Source organism: Lithobates pipiens, unplaced genomic scaffold (genome assembly GCF_037356315.1).
Source record: "Lithobates pipiens isolate NorthernLeopardFrog02 unplaced genomic scaffold, aLitPip1_a1.2 Scaffold_3, whole genome shotgun sequence".
NCBI classification, from domain to species: Eukaryota; Metazoa; Chordata; class Amphibia; order Anura; family Ranidae; genus Lithobates; species Lithobates pipiens.
Genome location: NW_027507790.1, coordinates 114,410,375 through 114,430,782, shown reverse-complemented (window position 1 = coordinate 114,430,782; position 20,408 = coordinate 114,410,375). Strand labels below are relative to the sequence as shown.

The window sequence follows — 20,408 nt, the reverse complement described above, 5'->3', positions numbered from 1 at the left end:
TAAACTTCTTAGATTCCTCCCAAATACTTGCTGGTCCTGCCAGTTCTTCATCTCCAGTTTTCATTCTGACCATGCCAATCATTAAATCAGATCCTTCTTGGTGTGGTCATTTTGCATATCCATTCTTCTTCTAAGATGCAGGATGCCATGCTTACACAAAGTATTCTGTGTCTCCCGTAGTTAGATTAGCAGCCTCACCCCATCACCCAAGTCCCCCCCCCCCCCCCCAGGCAGTGTTGCTTTCTTGATTATTGCGGCTCCCAGATTTCTGGCACATTGCATCAGCCATATGTAACACAGCATACATAGTGAGCAGTGTACTTCTTGGTTGTGTGCAATTTAATAAATGTACCCACCCACTTTAGAAAGTGACACACCTCCCACTATCATGGAAAAGGACAGTACAGACAGCTTTGTGGGCATTTGACCGCATAATAAAATTACTGAAAAGGTACTTAACTGTGCTATTAACTATTTGTTTTCTTAACATGTTATTTACCGTAGTTAAAATGCTTTCACAGTAACCTTTTTGAATTGTTTTTTTAAACCAGCAGGTGGCTCTGTAGGCCCTGTCCTGTATGTTTACTTTCTATCCTCCTAGCTTGCCTATCTATGTCGCTGAAAAAAGTCTATTGTTGACAGAGCTCAATAGCTCAAGCTGAAATTTACACACAGTTGAATAAGTCAGATCAGTGACTCATTCCCTTCCCTTCCTCTCACAGTATGCATCAAGCTCTGCCCACAGTTTCAATAGAAAGAATCATCTGTCATGGATGAAACCTATTTTAAATGTTTTTTTCTTATTTGTATAAAAAAAACTATAAAACAGCAATTTGAAAAGTTATAAATGTTGGCTCTCTGTAATGCAAACTAAAGATCCAACAAAAAATGTCAGACCTTCTAGTATCAGTTGTGACTAGCTGGCAGAGCTGGGAACTCTGATGTAATAATACTGTTGCTATAGTGCCTAAAAGACATTGCTGTTGCACTCAACTAATGGCTAACGTGGAGGGATCCTATAAGGGAGCTTTAATACAAAATGTTATTTTATCTATCTAAACCTATCCATAGACTAAGGAAAACGCTACATTTACGATTTTTATGGTATCAGACAGTACTGTTTTCAGAGCTGATAACAGTACCCTATCTTTACTAAAACATATGCAATATTTATGTATGAGTCATTGTATGAAAATCATACTTACTCTTTTTTTACTTTATTTTAATAAAAATGAAAACCAGGATAGGAAAGCTGACACTTGATGATTAAATTACGGCACTGTGAACCCTTGCATATTGTCTTTTATGGAAAAGTCATTATTTCTTATGGCAAGCTATTTTTTGAAATCCAGTGGCAGTTTATAACCTGGAAACAGCCTCCAAGATTTTCACAGCCAAAGATATAAAATCTTTTCTGGATGCTGAGATTCACTTGCAATCTATCTGCCCAACACATAGATACGGTCCAAAGTAAATCGGAAACTAAAGAAATGGATTCCAGTTCACAGTGTTTGTATGCCCTGAGCTTGAATCTCATATAATAATGACCTTTAAGCCATGGCTTATTTGTTATGCAATGGCTTTGGCAGTAATCAGACACCCCGGTGTATTTAATTATATGATTAGAAGAATGTCTTTGACCATTTTTATTACAACACCTGAGGGGTATTTACTTTTAATCTTGAGTTACACTATGACATGCTATATTGATTAATATTCTTTTGTGCAATGGATTGTAAATATTAGGTTAAAGTGGTACCACAACTACTTCTTTACACATATCAAAGCAACTAGGTAGACTTATTTTATTTGACCAAAATATATACATTTAAAATAACACTAAGTGCATTCATGGTAAAGTTGGACGTGGTTTTTATTATTAATAATGTTAGCACTTTAACTGCTTAAGGACCACCCCACGTACATATACCACAGCAGGGAGCGGTCCTTTAGCGCGAAATCACGTACCTGTACGTGATTTTTTGTTTGGGGTCTGGGGCATAAATGTGTGCCACTGGCGACCTGCTCCCACTGTGATTGGACCCAGCGGGAGCCAATTGGTGGTTCCGACGGACCCGATGTTCGCTGGGGCCCACCGACCGTTCCCAAGGCAGACAGAATGGTGGTCTGCCTATGTAAACCAGGTAGATCGCTGTTCTGTGTTCTTGTGTTTCTGCTCTGCAGGAACACGGATCTCTGTCCTTTTACAGTACAAGCACTCCCCACATAGTTAGAAAGCACCCCCTAGGGACACATTTAACCCTTTGATCGCCCCTGATGTTAACCACTTCCCTGCCACTGTCCTTAGTACATTGATAGTGCATATTTTTTAGCACTGATCACTGTATTATTGTCACTGGTCCCTAAAAAAAAAGTGTCACTTAGTGTCTGATTTGTCCTCCGCAATGTCGCAGTCCTGCTATAAGTTGCTGATCGCCATCATTACTAGTAAAAAATTCCCTAAAAATATCCCATTGTTTGTAGAGTCTATAACCTTTGTGCAAACCAATCAATATACGCATATTGGGATTTAGTTTTTTACCAAAAATATGTAGCAAGATGCATATTGGTCTAAATTGATGAAGACATTTTTTCCATTTTTTTTTATTGGGTATGTTTTATAGCAGAAAGCAAAAAATATTGTTTTTATTTTGTAGTGACCATGCTCTCCAATGGCTGGAATTGACTGCAACTCAAGTGACAACAGCTTGGCTCTGTCCAACTAGTTTCATCTGTATGATGTCATCAGGGTACAGTCTGTAGACATCATACTGACAAAAATAGTTTGGCATGCTGAAGTCACACTCATATTCTCAAAACAATTTTCTTGCACTTGGGTGCTAGGTCTAGAAATTTGTGATGCAGTCAACCCTTCAGTAAGGAATGTCAATGGCCTTGCTTCCCTCCTTAGAACAATGGGTGTCCTTGGAACTGTGACATATAAAGAAGAAAGGAAGGCACACCAACCTCATGCATTACCAAAAATAATTTGAATAAAGGTAAAAACAGCAATGGTTATACTCGCATACAAACGTGGTATACAAGCATTCAAGGCAACATCAATAGCGAACGTTTCCTCATAGGTCAATAGAACCAAAGATGCCAGAGGACCAGACGATATTGCTAGGTATTTCGAGGGAGGACCCTCTTCCTCAGAGCCAACGCATTCATCCTTTCTTCTTTATTTGTCGCACTCAAACTTCCTGGATCAGTGTAGCTCCATCCTGTGTGTTTTGTCATTTTGACCTCATCCTAGGCACCTACAGTGCATAAATTGCCCTTTTTATATCAATTGAACTTTGGTTGGCACAGATTATTTTGCACTTTGATTATAGTGTATTTATAATCATGGAGTCACATGCATTTTGAGACACGTATTTTTGTTTGATTCATCATAGAATATTAATTGTAATACATAATTCATTGATAAATTGGGGTTGATTTACTAAAGGCACTAAACTCTGCAAGAGCAGTTGCGCCAGGGCTGAGCAGTAAATGAGCAGAAGATCTGCTGACTTCCATCATCCAATCACATACATTAACCACTTGCCGACCTGTGCACGACGATGTACGTCGACAGAATGGCATGGGCAGGCAAATGGGCGTACATGTACGTCCCTTTAAATTTGCCGCGCTGGTCGGGACCCCCGTGAGTCCGGTCGCGGGACCCGCGGACTCGATCGCCGCGGGCATCCCCGCGATCGTCTCACGGAGCGGCCGAATGGAGAAGTGCCGTTGTAAACAACATTTCTCCATTCTGCCTAGCAACTAGTGACGCTGATCTCTGCTCCATGTGATTGGAGCAGAGATCAGTGTTCACTAAATGAAAGCCCAACCCCCCCACAGTTAGTAACACATCCCTAAGAACACTTAACCCCTACACTGCCACCCACTGGTTAACCCCTTCACTGCCAGTGTCATTTACACAGGAATCACTGCATTTATATAGCAGTGATTACTGTATAAATGACAATGGTCCCAAAAATGTGTCAAAAATGTCCGATGGGTCCCCCACAATGTCGCAGTCACAATATAAATCGCTGATCGCCGCCATTACTAGTAAAAAAAAAATAATACAAAATTATTATTAAAAATGCTATAAAACTATCCCTATTTTGTAAACGCTATAACTTTTGCGCAAACCAATCAATAATCGCTTATTGGGATTTTTTTTACCAAAAATATGTAGAAGAATACGTATCGGCCTAAACTGAGGGAAAAAAATGTTTTTTTATATATTTTTGGGGGATATTTATTATAACAAAAAGTAAAAAATAGTAAATTTTGTTTGGGAGCCACGTCGCACGGCCGCGCAATTGTCAGTTAAAGCGACACAGTGCTGAATCGCAAAAAGTGGTCTGGTCTTTGACCAGCAAAATGGTCCGGTCTGAAAGTGGTTAAAAAAGGCAGTTTTTTTTATTTTTCATGCATGTTATTGGGTATTCTTTTCAAAGTAAAACTGTACCTCATTTACTAAGCTTTGGAGCAACTGTAATTGCACTTTGCAAAGTGCACAGTCTATTTGGCTTTAGTAAATCAACCCCAATGTTTTTTATAGCACAGCACTCTTTTCCACACACATCATTTAACACATACACTAAGCGGTTGATTTACTAAAAACAAATAGTCTGTGCATTTTGTAAGGTGCAATTGATCCAGAGCTTAGTAAATAAAGTAAACTTTACTTTGAAAAGAATACCCAATCATTTGCAATAAAAAAATCAAAAAACAAAACAGCATTTTTGCCTACACATGATTGAATGATGGAAGTCAACAGAGCTTCTACTCATTTAGGCTACTTTCACACACACATGAGTAAATGCCGTTAGTTTTAGCGGCGCTTTACCGCTGTTACATCAGTGTTTTTCAGCTGCTAGCAGGGCACTTTTAGCCCCCGCTAGCGGATGAGGAAAGGGTTAAAAGCGCCACTGACAGAGTGCTTTGCAGACGTGGTTTAGGAGTGGTCCCGCTCCTGCACCGCCTCAAAGATGCTGCTTGCAGGACTTTTTTTTCCCCATCCGGCAAGCCCAACATCCTCAGGCTTTCACACTGGGGCTACAGAAGAGGCAGTTTATAGGCGCTTTTCAGGTGCTATTTTTAGCGCAAAAACATCTGTAATACGCCTCAGTTTGAAAGTAGCATTACTAAGCTTTTGAGCAACTACTCTTGCAAAGTGCACAGTCTATTTGTCTTTAGTCTTTACTGCTTGCAGCTTAATAGTATCCTTGATGCACAAACATTTTGTTCACAAGATGCAATATATACATTTTTATTTTTTTTGGGAGGGGGGGTTAATGTCACTTTAACTGCAGAAGAGACAAATCAGATATCCTGCTTTGCCAGAAAGGATTGTACTGTGTTTCAGAGTTGTGTAAATCCCGGGAAGGGATGGACAGAAATATGAATCCTTCGGCATGTAAGGCAGCTCTTGTATATGTATTTCATTTGTAGATTTAGCCATTTACTCTGAGTTCAGTTTTAAGTTTCACATTATGCCTCTAGCAATAAAATATGTATATAGAATGTGTTCCTTATTGTAATGTTGGTTCATTTTAGGTAGGCAATGGGTGCTCTTTAACACATCTTATTCTGCTTTACAAGCCAGCATGTGGTTATTGCCGGGGGGCATGCTGACCCCTGCACTGTTTATCATCTGTCTTTGTGTTCCAGCACAAGTCAGCCATACTACAGGGAATTCACTGGACTTTGCGTGAGGGAAAGTAATGCTCTGAAATATTGTTCCCTGGCTTCATGGACAAATGTTTGTGATTTTCTCCTAGTGATGTCATGCCACTTGATTGGTTTTATGTTCTCATTCAGTAGTTACATTGAGTTATATGGGTTCAATCAAAGTAATCTATAAGTATTGTGTGCCTAACTGCTGGAAGTTAACAGAGCTTGATGTAATGTGTTGTATCTATTCCAAAGAATACAGTGAGTGTTCTGGAATAATGGGCTGTTCATGTGAAGCGGATTGCGGTGTCACTATACGGCGAAGGTAAAACTTGTGTTCCCACACTGGGAATTATCAAAAAAAAAAAAAAAACTTTACCTTATTCCACAAAACAGTGTCGTATTTCAGTTTAAGTCTGATCATTAACAAAAAATAAGTGCCTATTGCCTTACGTACTAGTATCTAACGCTCAAAAAGTAGAGCTGCACCGATCATGCTTTTTTAATGGGCAACTAGGAGTACCAACACTTTTGGTCAAGCGCTAGCCGATACTGATTACCGATATAAAAAATTGGCGCAAATCGCACCGTAAAGAATTGCATGTGATTTGAACAGGAATGTGGTGCAATTCCCGTCTGAATCGCATGCAATTTCCCCCACTGCTTCCGTGTGTGTCTAGAAAGGGAAAATCATCTAGTGGGCAGTTTATTAAAAATGGTAGAACTTACTGCACATATCTGGCAAAATGCTAACTCTTCATAGGTATCCTGGTCCCACCAATTAAAGCAAACCACGACTGCTGGAGGTGCTCACAGGGCTGGAGGAAAAGTTCCAGGACCCCATGTGGATAGGGCGGAAGTGATGTCAGCTTGAGGGTGGACCGCATCTACATCTCCTCCAGCCCTGTGAGCAGCCACAGCAGCCAGGATTGCTATCATGGGCGGGACCAGGATATCTATAAAGATTTTGCATTTGGTCAGACATGTACTATGTACACTTATCACCAGCTGAAAATAAAGTAAAAAAAGCTAAAAGAAAAACTAATTACAGCCACCACATCTAAGAAGTAACAGTTTCATATTTGTGTGGCAGTTTAATACTACTTTAGGTCTTCTTTTTTTATTATTTATTTTTTTAAGTGCAGGCAGGCTGTTTTGTGACAGAAGAGAATGTATATGTCTCTCCTAGATGCATTTACTTGCTTTTTGTTCAATAACTATACACCGAGTTGTGCATTTGCAGCACGGTGTAAAGTCTCTGCACAATTCTGTGCTAGAACACGTGCAAGACTTATGCCATGTGGGCCTGGCAAATCAAGAGGCCAAAATCGTTGAAATCTAAGAATGACGGAACATTGAATCGCCAATGACGGGGGGATCATTGCCATTCCAGCACTGGGGGGGAACATATTTGCTAAATACATCTATCTACCGTAATGTGCAAATTTGTCATGCATAATTGCACATTATGGAAAACAAAAAGGGCCAAAAATGTCAAATGTATTGTGGTGGTTTACTTCAGTTTTTTAGCATCTATTGTGGTACTGTACAAATTTCAGACAGTTCTGGACCAGAAATCATGCTGGACCACAAATGGCTCCTTAGAGCTAAAAAAAAAAACAACAATCTCTTTTTGCTCAGGCCTTTCCTCCTACTATTTCCTGCTCTTCTCCTATTTTTACTGGGCAAGTGCAACAACTGATTAGTACAATACAATATTAGGCACTACACCCATCAATTAAAGTGACCCTGTTAATATATTAACGTTCTCTCAGCAACGGAGTGGCTTTTTAGCTTTAACAGGTACTCTCTTCTTTTACAGGTATGGCTTTTTTTCCTGAAAATGTAGCTATAGCAACAGGGAAAAGTAAAGTAACAGTAAAGTTTTTTAAAACATGTTACATGGTATATCCATCCAGGGTGTATCATTACTAAATGAGCAGCCCCACAATAACCCCCCCCCCCCCCGGGCATCCATTGTGACAGAGGGCTGGGGATCTTCTCCCAGCACCCTCTGTCACAATAAAAAAAAAACACGCCACGTGGGGCTGCACCCACCTAGCCGTCATTCATTCACATTGTGGCTGATGGCTTGCAGGTCTCAATGAACTATGAGGGCACTGATGAGCGCTCTAGGTAGCTTAATGAGTCATCCTGTCATCCTGTCATTCATTAACTGCCTATGGGCAGACAGCGACACTGACAGTGTGTAGGAGCCCGAGATTGCACCCATGCCCAGGTTCCTAATAAAAAAAATAATAAATCCACATTTTTATGCCTGCAAGAAGATGTGCATTTATTTATTTTTTAAAAGTGAACTTATCCTTTAAAGCGGTCTTGTACTCACATTTTCAACAACATCCTAAGCCAATCTCTTTCTGCCATAGATGTGCAATTGACCCTTAAAAAAATCAGATCGCCGTAGTTACCTTTTAATTGCGATTCTAAAAGTAACTTTCGGGCTCTCCTCCCGTGGGAGTAGGCGTGGTTATCGCCTTTCCGGCTCCGCAAAGTCCCCTGGGAGCTTTCGCACATTCTTCCCATGAATCAGTGGGGAACGCAGTCCTGCCGAAATCTCGTGAGATTTCAGGACTGAATGACGCCGCTGATATCACTGAGCATGCGCGGGATCGAGCGGTGAATGCTGGGAACACAACCCAAAAACAGCAATGTTTTATATTGCTCACTAATCTTAAGATGTGGTGATTAGTTTTATTTTATTTTTTAAAGTGTTTGTAAACACTCTCCTATACCCAGTGAAGTGAACAGCATCAGATGATACACAAAGAGAAAAAAAATCTGCATGCATATGTTTTACATGTATTTCTGTGGTCTTTCCCTTTCTACATTCTTTGGAAAGTGCACATCATGTTACAATTCTTTCTTCCTGTTTCAGCATCACATATAGGTGTGTGTAGAGTCTGGGCTTACACTGTGTGAGAGCTGATTGGAGGAAAGGCACACACCCCCACTCCACATAGGCAGATGAACCAATGAACATACAGAGCTTATCTACCTCTAAGCTCCCTCCCTGACACAAATTTTCAGCTACTGTTATCTCGTGTGTCGGAGAACTTGTCAGAAGTGACTTTGCTGATAACAGAGGAACAGAGTAGAAGAGAGACATGGCACTTAGAGCTTTGGAGAGAGATAAGTAAACATTACAGATATATGTGCCCAGGTCAGATTTCATGAATGGGGTTTACAACCACTTTAGGGCTTTTTCACTTTAAATTTTATCTGGTGGTCCTGCTGGTAAAATACCTCCCGACCTACTGTAGGTTGCCAACACTCACTCATCTCTGCCCTGTGGTCCATGGAGAAGCAATGTTGCCACCTTACTCCGGCTGAGATTCAAACCATTAATGGGCAGGCTAAATGTACCAAGTTGATCAATTAACTTGGATACAACCAGCCCACTGGTTTCTCTTACGATTATTGCTAATGGCTGCTATAGCCGCTAACGATAATCACTGTCTTCTCCCAGTGGGGAACAACTTCCCCCACTCTCCCTTGCCAGAAGAAGACAATGGCCTGGCAGGTGGGATTCTTGCATCAAAACTGTCTGTGTTGATGGGGGAATCAAGCTAATTTCTTTCCTGCACTCTGGTTGCAGGAAATAAATTTTCTCCGCGTATGGCTGGCCTAAAGCCCCATACACACTATCAGATTTTCTGCTGATTTTTGTCTTCAGATTTACCAAAACCATATAATATGAGGTCATACCTTAGGGGTTTCAATTTGTATGCAATCAGGCAGGCCCTTGCACTACATGGTTTTGGTAACTCTGAAGACAAAAATCAGCAATAAATCTGATAGTGTGTATGGGGCTGTAGACTGCCCTCCTGATTGGATTACAAATACTCCCCCCCCCCCCCCGATCCTATTTATGTAAAGGTTTGTTATTTTGTAGATCACAGGAGATAATGATTAATATCGTTTGATATTTCAGTGTAGTGCTCAGAAAGGACACAACATTTACATGCAGGATCAATAGATATTTCCTCTACTTCCAGAAAATGTTAATTGACTAAAAAATGAAAACTACTCTAGCCGCCACATCTAGGGTCTGTTAAGCTGCAATACATTACATTTTTGTTTAAATATACTTTGGAGTACTGTTGTAAATCAGTGAATTCTTCTTTGCCTTACTATATTTAAAACTATTACATAAAAAGGTGCTGGTTACTGTGGGTTATTTTAGATTGCATATTGCTTTTTGGCAACATGTTGTTCAACATGTACATATATGAATTTGCTGTTTCTTATTATACATTTGTGGTCATTGGGCTAGTTAAAAATGATGTCAAAAGTTACTATGGAAATGTCCTGTGTGGTGTAACAAGAAACCTAAGAAGAACAGTAGTAATGCTGATTAAAAGAGTGAAAAATTTGGTTCAGTGATTGAAAATCATTGGTTTAATAAATTGAGAGCCCGCGCGAAGCACGGTCTGGTGAAACAAAATAATTATACACTGTGTCAATTTTCCATAAGTGCACTGATCAATTCATTGATTGACATGTTGAATTACTCTAAATGTTCCAGATGATTTTGAAATGGTAGTTTTACTGTTACAGGAGATACAAACTGCTTTTTTGTTTTAGTGTTTTGCATCTAAAAGGCTAGATAGGAAATATCTAGGGTTTGGCCTCAGCTCCCACTGTAATTGATATAGAAGAGAAAGGTATATAATGTGCATCAATCATTTAAAATGGTGTTTGCTTTATCCAAGTTGTATATCTGTGCTAGGTGTATATTATATACTTCAATTTAAATGAGATGTAGGGCCAAAACTCTTTTGGCTCTACCTCTCCTGTGAATCACAGAAGTGTACTTAGTTCTGCATTTCTGCATTCCTATGACCCATATTCAGCCAACAGCAGGCTAAAGCCTGCAGTTGGTTGACATCATTCAGCCGGTCCAGGCTCTGGAGAGAACCCTAAACCCAGAGGCCTGGATCGACAGATGGCTTAGCCTCTCAACACACTGCCAAGAGCCTGAGCCAGCCGCTCGGCGGGAGCGGCTGGCTCAGGCTCTCGGCAGCTCGATGCTTCAGTGGGCAGAGCAGAAAGCCGGTGACTAACAGTCACCGGCTTTTTGCTCATTGAAGTCTGAGAAGCAAGCAATCAGCTTTGATTGCTTGATTCTCGGTCTTAGAGCTGGTGGGGAACAGATGCAGCATTAGACCACTGCTGCATCCACTTGAGTGAGGTGAGTATGATTGTTTCTTTCTTTAAATTTCCATACTTCTCTTTTAACCATTAGACTCTTAATAGTATGAAAAACAGACTCATTTGCAAGAGTGAATCTGTACCTAGATTAGGTAATAAAAGCACCTTAAAACAAGTCCTTGTTTGTCTCTGTAGCTATAGGCATTGTAGAGAAATTCATCTTCAAAGTTCAAAACAGATGCACTAAAATTTTAGAACTTTTCCTATTAGTTTTTATTGTTGCATTTACTAAAGTAAGCATGCAGAAGGTGTTTCTAGCAAGAAATCAACCAACACCCAACTTTGGAGACTTTGTTGTGATCTATGACGATTCTGTGCCCCCCTCTAAGATTCAGATGTATTTCGGATTAAGGTGGAGGAACTGATAACTACTCTCTACAATCGTGAAGACTGATTTTGCAACACTTTGCTTCCCAAGACTGTCTTTACTTGCTCTTCCCCATACTGGGCTTTTTTGTACACTGCTGTTCAACGTCCCCAATCTTGGTAAATTTTTGCTAGCATGTAAGGTATTCAGGCAGTACTCTAGTACTAATAAAGTATTATCAGTCTGCCTATACTGTGCCATCCCCTTGGGCTCAGGTGGGGGCGTTGTCCCTGGTGCACTATCTCTACCCTCCCCTCTTTTCCCTCTGAGTCCAGTCTCTTACCCTATACACTTTTTGTTTGTTTTCATTTTTTTCTGGAACTTTATCCCTCAGCTACATTAAGTGTTAATGCCCAGGCTGGTTATCTGGCTTTTGCTTAATTTCCACATATTTTACACCTGAGTTACCTTTCTTGTTATTTGTAAAACTTTAAGCATCTCTTGTTCTCTCGTGCCTTTTATTTATGCAAATATGCTCATGTATATGGTCTAAGAATATATTGCACTTGGTATATGTATGAAATAAAAATAAAATTAAATGATAAACAGCAGCACTCACAATATTGTAACCAGCAACATCCATAATATATATAGTAAAAACATGTTGCGCAACGCATTTTTTCGATATATGCTCATGTATATGTCTCTATTAACTCGTCACTTTACATTTTCAAAGTCTGTACTTTTGTCTATAAGTGGACATGTCCTATCTAACCTAAATAAAGAATAAAAAAGGTACCAAATCACAATCTGACTACACGATTCAAGTAATTATATTTATAATTTAATGATCAAGCACTTACAGTCATGGAGTCCACTGCATAATGTCCGTACAGTATTGCAGTGTTTATGGTTAATAAATGTATTTATCACCTTCGTGCCAATGCTCAACATTTTTAAAAATGCATGAAACTCATGCATGTAACACAGCTTGCACTTAAAAGATGATTTCTCTGCTTCCGACAGATCTGTGAAGCTGCCATGTCAACAGAAATTAGTACCACTTACACTCCAGTGCCATTGTGCCCAGTGTTAACAGCTCCGGAAAATTCATAGAGGTTGTGTTATATCTTTAAAAGGATGAACAAAGGCAAGAAGGAAGACAGAAAAAGAAAATGGGCATAATATAAAAAAATAAATAAAATAAAAGAAAACAACTTCTCTACACAGGAGTATTGTTCTGCAGTGTGCCATGTAGACAAGGTTAATTGCAACTTTGAAATGGAGCACTAATGTGCACATTGATATGAGTGTAGCAAGCAAAGCATGGTTGAGGGAATAAAGCAATCTGCCAACATATCAGACCAAAAGACAAGAACGAATGCTTGTAATTGACTTCACCACATACCCTTTCCTTTTAATTATGCATGAAATAAATCCTGCTGGGAGCTTTTACAAAGAGCTGTTTACAAACCTAACATAACTCAGGCTAGATAAATAATTTATCAGATTGCATGAAAGTCTTGGCTCGTCACTCACATGATTTGATAATAAAATGAAATAATATCTCTCTATCTCACACAAAAATATACATAGTCTATATCCAACTTCACTTATATCATGTGACACATGTATTTGAAAGCTGCCTATAGTTCTGCAACATGCTTGCGGTATGGGGAAAAATAGTTAATGCGTTAATGCTGGAGGCAGAGAAAAAAAAGCAGTAAAGGAAGGTGCTGGGGGATGGAGCAGAGGTGACCTGCCAAAGAGACCTGCCTATTAGACCCAGCTGTCTGACATGAGCTCTGTGGGGCAAAGGATCTTCTTGCATTACACTCATTCAGAAAGCACAGTTATCAATGAATATGTCCTCCTGCCACTCTCCAGAACCCTGAACCTAATATCTGCTCCACCCTTGGTTAATGGCTCAATGTATTTTAGAGTCAGTAGCCAAAACACACAAACATCTGTCCCCTCCCCATCTGCATGAATTAACCTGCACCATCTGTATTTACCTGTTTGTTTCTTGTTCTCAATCAGTCTGTCATTGACTCACTCACAACAGTCTTTCCACCAAGTACAGAACAAACAGTGACTATTGACAGCTCTGGAGCAAAGCCACCTGCTGGTACTAACAGTGCTAAGGCTTAAGGGCAAAGTACACCACACTCAAAGTTTACCTCTACCTCCATACTTCTCTGGCCCATGGGACAGTAGTCTCTTGGATCTTGTGCATATTCCAGATAACTTGCCTTTTAACCAATGAAGTATAAAAAAGGACCGTAGATTGACTTCAGCATTATGTCTATGCGAGGGTGGTATGCCAGCCTCTATAACCCACTCAGAATTTACAGCAAAATCTTTTTGCCAATGAGTATGTGGTGATAAACAGTGTAGACAGTATAACTGGGCAGTATCTTGAAATCTGGTCTGGGGTCAGAACCACTTCATGACAGCTTTGCTGAGAGCCCTAATACAATATAGGAGGAGGGAGAAGGGTCTGCAGATAGTAGGACTCAACACTCCTGGGTCATTATTTTGCAGGGCTTGTATCTACATATAGGAGTTGTTTCACTAAAGGCAACGAGACTGTTCACTTTGCAAGGGAGCACAGTGCACTAAGTGGTTGGCACTTCTACCTGGCAGCACTAGGGTCCTAGGTTTGAATCTCAATCACTGCACTGCCTGGTTGGAGTTTGTATGTTCTCCTTGTGCCTGTGTGGGTTTCCCCCCACACACCAAAGACATGCTGCTAGGCTAACTGGCTCCTGTCTAAATTGGACTAATGTGTATGTATGAATGTGCGTTAGGGACCTTAGATTGTAAGCTCCTTGAGGCCTGGTACTGGTGTGAATTTGTAAAAACTGATGGTGCTATATAAATACCTGTAACAATAGTAATTATCCCTAGAGCTTTGTGAATGAGGCAAAGCTCTGCTGGCTTCTATTATCTAATCATGTGCAAGCAAAATGCTGTTTTTTTGGGTAGGTTTTCTTGTACGTGATTAGGTATGTGCTTGAAAGTGAAATTTTGCCTAACTTTTCAAGCTCTAGAGAACACTCTCATGCAAAGTGCAACTTCCATTGCAAAGTGAACAGCTACTCGCCTTTAGTAAATAAACCACAGAGAGACAGCAAATTGAAAGTCAAAACGTGTGTGTGTGTGTGTGTGTGTGTGTGTGTGTGTGTGTGTGTATATATATATGTATATATATATATATATATATATATATATAAAATTGTATTTATTTTTTTACTTAAAAAACCTTCTAATTAAAAAGTATGAACTGGTATCAGGGAATTTGTAGGTTATTGACTATGAAAGTTTTTTTATTTAGGCATACAATATTGGGTCTAATAACATATATTTTGATATTCTTTAGTAACAAAGTCATAAAGCGAAAATATAACAGTTTTCTTTCCAAGGCCCATGAATGGTAATGGCTGTTGTAAAATTGTAGGATATATAGATGAAGATCAGGGCTTAGAAGTGTCATCAGGGAACAGATACTTTAGAGATAAGAAGTCCAATCACCCTTTCCACCTCATTGTGAGTGTGAAAGTCTAATTGGAATGCCCATTTACCTTTGAACAGAGGCCCGAAGGAATCAGGCTTCCTTGACAGATATAAAAACTTCAATTAAAATAATATTGGTATGTACAATTTCTGTCCTAATTTAGGAATCTAACAAGAGTTTTTCATTTTTTTTTTTGCTTTACCATTTAATCGCCCATTTTTTGTAGATTCCATTTTTTATGCATACCCTCTATAGTTATATTGTCTTATTGCATACCAAACCCTAGTCCATGGAAGATATGGTTTCCATACACTGCCCTAATGATAGCCAAAATAGCTTAAAACATGTTATATTTTGTACTATACTCAAGTTCTGGATGTGAGTCTGGCCAGTTGGGTGTAAATCAATGATTTACATGGCTCTACCCACAGTCCTGAAATGAGGAATAATCCTCTTATTTTCAGGATATGTAATAGAATGAGACATGTGGTTACCTCCTGTTTTAAAAAGACTTTACTGTACTACGCACTGATTAAAGTGAGCACATTTAAATGTAGTCCCATGTATGGTATTACTGGCTCATTGGCTCCTGCTTTAAAACCTTTAGACTGAAGAAATTATGGCAGATGATAATAGGTGGCATTACAATTGTATTCTGTTTCTCTTCCAGTGCATGCATTTGTAGTTTGACACCCATAGAGTTACCATTGAGATGTAGACTGCTTCACTCAAGTCAAGCCATTCCCATCATTACCCAGGCATTGAGTTTTGATGGACATCTGTATGTAGTCAAGATGGTTCCCTATTCTTTTTTTTCTTTTTTTTTTTTTAATGGGCTTCTGGAGATGATCAAAGTTTGAGGGTTTTTTTTTTTTTTTTACAACCTGAGCATGACTAAAGCGCCATACACACTATCGGATTTTCTGCGGATTTTTGTCTTCAGATTTACCAAAACCATGTAGTATATGGGCCTGCCTGATTGCATACAAATTGAAACTCCGAAGGTTTGACCTCATATTATATGGTTTCGGTAAATCTGAAGGAAAAAATCAGCAGAAAATCTGAGAGTGTATATGGGGCTTAATGCTTTTGCAGACATTTATTGTGGATTAGTTGTGGTAGCAATTTGGTCTTCTTGGTTTTTGGTACTTTTTGTTCAGATACATTCTATAACAGACTCTGGGGCCTTCCAGAAATAGAAGTATTCATTTTGAGATCATGTGACACTTCATGACTTCTGAAGACAGTCGGATACACAAGATTTTTTTTTTTTTTTTTTTTTTTTTTTTAGCAGCATCACAGCACAGGTGTGAATATTAAGACTTTTCAGGTTTTCTTCAAATAAAAATGCCGTAGTTTTTTTCCCCATGTCACCATTGGACTATTTTTGTGCAGATCTGTGAGGTAAAATACCAGTTAAAGTGGTTCTAATAGCAGAAGGTTTTTTTTACCTTAATGCATCCAATGCAGTAAGGTTAAAAACCTTCTGGGTGCAGAACCCTGTTATATTCATGGCTTGTGAGTGGGCCTGCTCGAGTGCCCCCATAGCAAGAGGGGGGAGGAGCCAGGACTGCTGACGGAGGACCCAAAAAAGAAGAGGATCGGGCTGCTCTGTGCAAAACCATTGCTCAGAGAAGGTAAGTATTACGTATTTGTTATTAAAAAACATACAACCTTTAGAATCATTTTAAATATATTTGAATTCCAGGATGTAATATTTTATAACAAGGAAAAGTCTAAGGGGTTGAATACTTGCAAAACATTGCATTTCTAGAAATGCTACTCAATCCAAAAGCCTAGGGGGTAGTTCTTTAATATGAAATATGTGACTTGAACAGAAATGCAGAAATGGTAACAATTATTTTAGAAATGTCATCACGCAAAAAATTTGTTTCTGTAGAACATTTGCCAGTCCTAAATTGTACCACATGATCCAGAATGAAGCACAATTAGATCAAACAGGCTGTGCAAATATAGAGTCTGTATTGAATTTTTGCATACTTCACATAACTTTGGTATAAAAAAATTAAGCTGAAATTTCCTGAACTAATATTTTGTCTTCATGTGTCTAAAATATAGACTGTTTATAGCTTACTGGATTAATATCTGTTTCCTTCTGGAAGTATCACAAATTGGTCGTGTGGGAGATTCAGGAGATGTCATTTAGGTACCCGTTACTTTTTTGTAGGTTCTTACTGCTTTTGAGAAGTAAAAACAAATAAGAAACAAAAAACAAACAGATAACAATATTCTGTGCCAGCTTGGTTTATAAGGACTTTTACTATCATTTTTTTTGTTTGTTTTTTCTTTTTATTGAAATAAGCGGTAGGAAGTTAGCAGACACACCTCCAAATCAATTTCCTGCTACCTTAAAGCGTGAGTCCACCGGGACTCCGCGTTTTTTTTAAAAGCCAGCAGCTACAAATACTGCAGCTGCTGACTTTTAAAATAGTGACACTTACCTGTTCAGCGCGCCCGCGATGTCGGCACCCGAAGCCGATCTCTAGGTCGTCTGTCGGGTCCTGCCGCCGCCATCTTGGGTATGGGAATCAGGAAATGGAGCCTTTCGACTTCATTTCCCGGGTTCCCTACTGCGCGAATGCGCGAATCGCGCTGCGCAATAAGGACGCTCCCCGCTGCCTCTGGGATCTGTGTGTTTCCCAGCAGGCAGCGGGGCACTTGCGGGAAGGGGCGGGCACTTGCGGAAAGGGGCGTAAGTTACGCCCCTTTCCGCAGAGAGCTATCACGGAAGTGGGTGCAGTTACCTGGATTATCCAGGTAACTGCACCCCCCTCCCCCCTGAAAGGTGCCGATTGTGGCACCGGAGGGGGGGAGGGTTCCGATGAGCGGAAGGTCCACTTTAGGGTGGACCTCCGCTTTAAAATGCTGTAAAAGTACAGAAAAATCTAAGATTTTAAATGTTTACTTGTGGTGTTATTCCTTTCCAATAATTTTTTTTTTTTCTTAACTTCTCCTTGCACGTCATGGCACTGTCCTATTTAGAGATTGTACAGTATGATTACTGTGCTATCCCAGGTCCTCCACCCCTCCATTCACCTAACTACATTACCTTTCATGTACATATGAGGGGTTGCTGATAAGTATTGAGCCTTACCTGGAAAAAATGGAGCGAGGAAGCTGTAAATTGCAGGGTGTACAGGCCAATTTGTCTATATTCAAAGATGCAAAAACCAACTACCTATGATTTTAACTTATCTTTCTTTTTCAGGGCCAAAGTGAACATGGCAGCACCTCCAGAAAAATTCCATGTGGAACATAGGACCATAGTCAAGTTCCTGTTTCTCCAAGGGAAAGGTGCGAAGCAGATCCATGATGAAATGTCACAAACTTTTGGTTATAGTGGCCCCCACTGTTTAACTGTTGCATATGAAGGGTCACTGTCACCCAAAGTTTGTGACATTTCATCATGGATCTGCTTTGCACCTTTCCCTTTGAGAAACAGGAACTTGATTATGGTTCTATGCTCTTCCATATTGAAATTTTCTGGAGGTTCTGCCATGTTCACTTTGGACCTATAAAAGAAAGATAATTTAAATTACGTAGTTGATTTTTGCACCATTTGAATCTAGACAAATTGGCCAGTACACCCTGCTTCCTCACTCAAATTTTTATGGGTAAGGGTCAGAACTTATCAGCATCCCCTCGTATCTCCCAACTTTTTGCGATATAAATGAGGGACACCTATTAGCAAACAAAATTTATTAATGCAGAAATTTAGAACTGGATGAAAGGTTTAGCACTGCAAAACACTTTTTGAAAGATAAAAAGTGCATTTTATATACAACTACTGTATTTTTTCCCCATGTATAAGATGACCCCCATTTTTTCAACCCAAAATTAAGAAATCAATATTTTAAAGATAAAACAGAACACATTTTTATTTAGTATTTTAGGTAACATTTACATAACAGTACTATGATATTATGCATCATACTTGTGGGCTTTATGGGCTCAGTACCGTTTTTTTTATATCTACACAAGAGTCTTTTGCATGTAAATACAATGCTTAACACATGTAAATACCTCTATATTATATGAAGATTGTTGTTGAAATAAATGGTCTGGTGACACGGTCTGTTTGACATTGACTCCCATTCAAGAAAATGCTATAACTACCGGAACACTGGAGCAGACCTGAAGAAGTGACTTGCAAATTTTTATTTATTGCTGTTAATTTAGGAATATATTCCACTTTACAACTTGACTATTACAGAAGCAGGACAAACGTTGCATGCATCGATAAAAGGTTTTCACTGAAAAGACAGTGAACCAAAATAGAGATTATTAGGTTCTGACTGTTTTAACAGATGATCAGATAAGTCATACACAATGACCCATAGCTTATGATAGTATTAATTCTCTACTGATTGTGATTACACACATGGCTTTCCATTTTAGGGTAATTTCTTTTATCCCTGGGAACTAGACAATCATGTGTGCTCCATAATGTATACATTTTTCAAATGATTTAACTTTCGCCCCAGTCTGCTGACAATGGATGACTGTTTCACTGTGCTTCTGGACGTCCACTTAATTCAGCTTTATTTCATTTTTAATAATTCTTCATCCTTGTTATAGCTGATGACTGTTTCTTCTGTTTCCTGACCAATTTAAATCTTAGAGCTTTCCTAATCTGAAATGGAATTAAAGATCCAAAGCACATACTTCAGGCAGGGTTAGACTTCTCTATTTCAGCCACAAACAGTTCTTCTTCCTTCCTCGCAGAAACTTGACCTTGCCATTTTGCTTTCTTTCCTCTGCAGCTGGAGCTTACTCCACATCACCTGTATGAGTCATATGGAAAAATCCTATTATTATTGCAAGGATTGCAATAAATAATTTATTCTCCCTTTCAATTTCCCTACAGACACAGGGTCTTTAGACCCGCACCAGACCAGTAGCCTGACAGTTAGCACTGGCTTTTGCCTACAACTTGACCTGTAGACTGTGTATCCTCACCTTATTCCAAACCAACCTATTCAATTGCAATGATACAAACAATACAAAGTCTTCTATGCTACTTACATGCTACTAGCCAAGTTCAGAGAGATTATGAAGACTGCACGCTTACAAAAAAAAGGCTGCCCACTTCCAGGGAGACTGCCAAGCTACAAGTCCTGTATACAGAGAAAAAAAATGGCTAACTGTCACTCTGCTGATGCCATCCTTTGGCATATGTACCACCTAAATCCATGTGTACCACCCAGAGGGAATCCGTCACCACCTGGAGAAGACAGTGATAATCGCTAGTGGCTATAGAAACCACTAGCGATAATTGTAAGATAATCTGGCAGGCTGGTTGTACCCAAGTTGATCGATCAATCAACTTGGCACATTCAGCCTGGCCATTAATGGTTCGAAGATTCGAACTGTGTATGGCCAGCCCTAGTCAACCATTTTGTCAGCACAAAAAAAAATTCCTGTTCCATTAGCTTTGTGTAAACTATAGGATGGCAAGATGTGCAGATACAGTCTACCCTCAGACATCTGTGTCAGCAAGCGCATACCTCAAACACATACAGATGCCCTGCATCATTTTTTTTTAGGCTAGTGGTGTGAGTTGTGGACTGAAGGGTGAACTAAAGATCCCTCTGGCTCCAACATATAAGAGCAAAAACAAGTGTGATCAGAAAATGTTTACCAACCTATCCAATTGCT

The 20,408-nt window shown here is 39.5% G+C and overlaps 1 protein-coding gene across 10 annotated transcripts in view; it reads left to right on the top strand.

The window, feature by feature from the left end:
* Nucleotides 1-20,408, top strand: part of SNCAIP (synuclein alpha interacting protein) — a 311,501-nt gene that overhangs the window by 112,347 nt on the left and 178,746 nt on the right. The window lies entirely within an intron of this gene.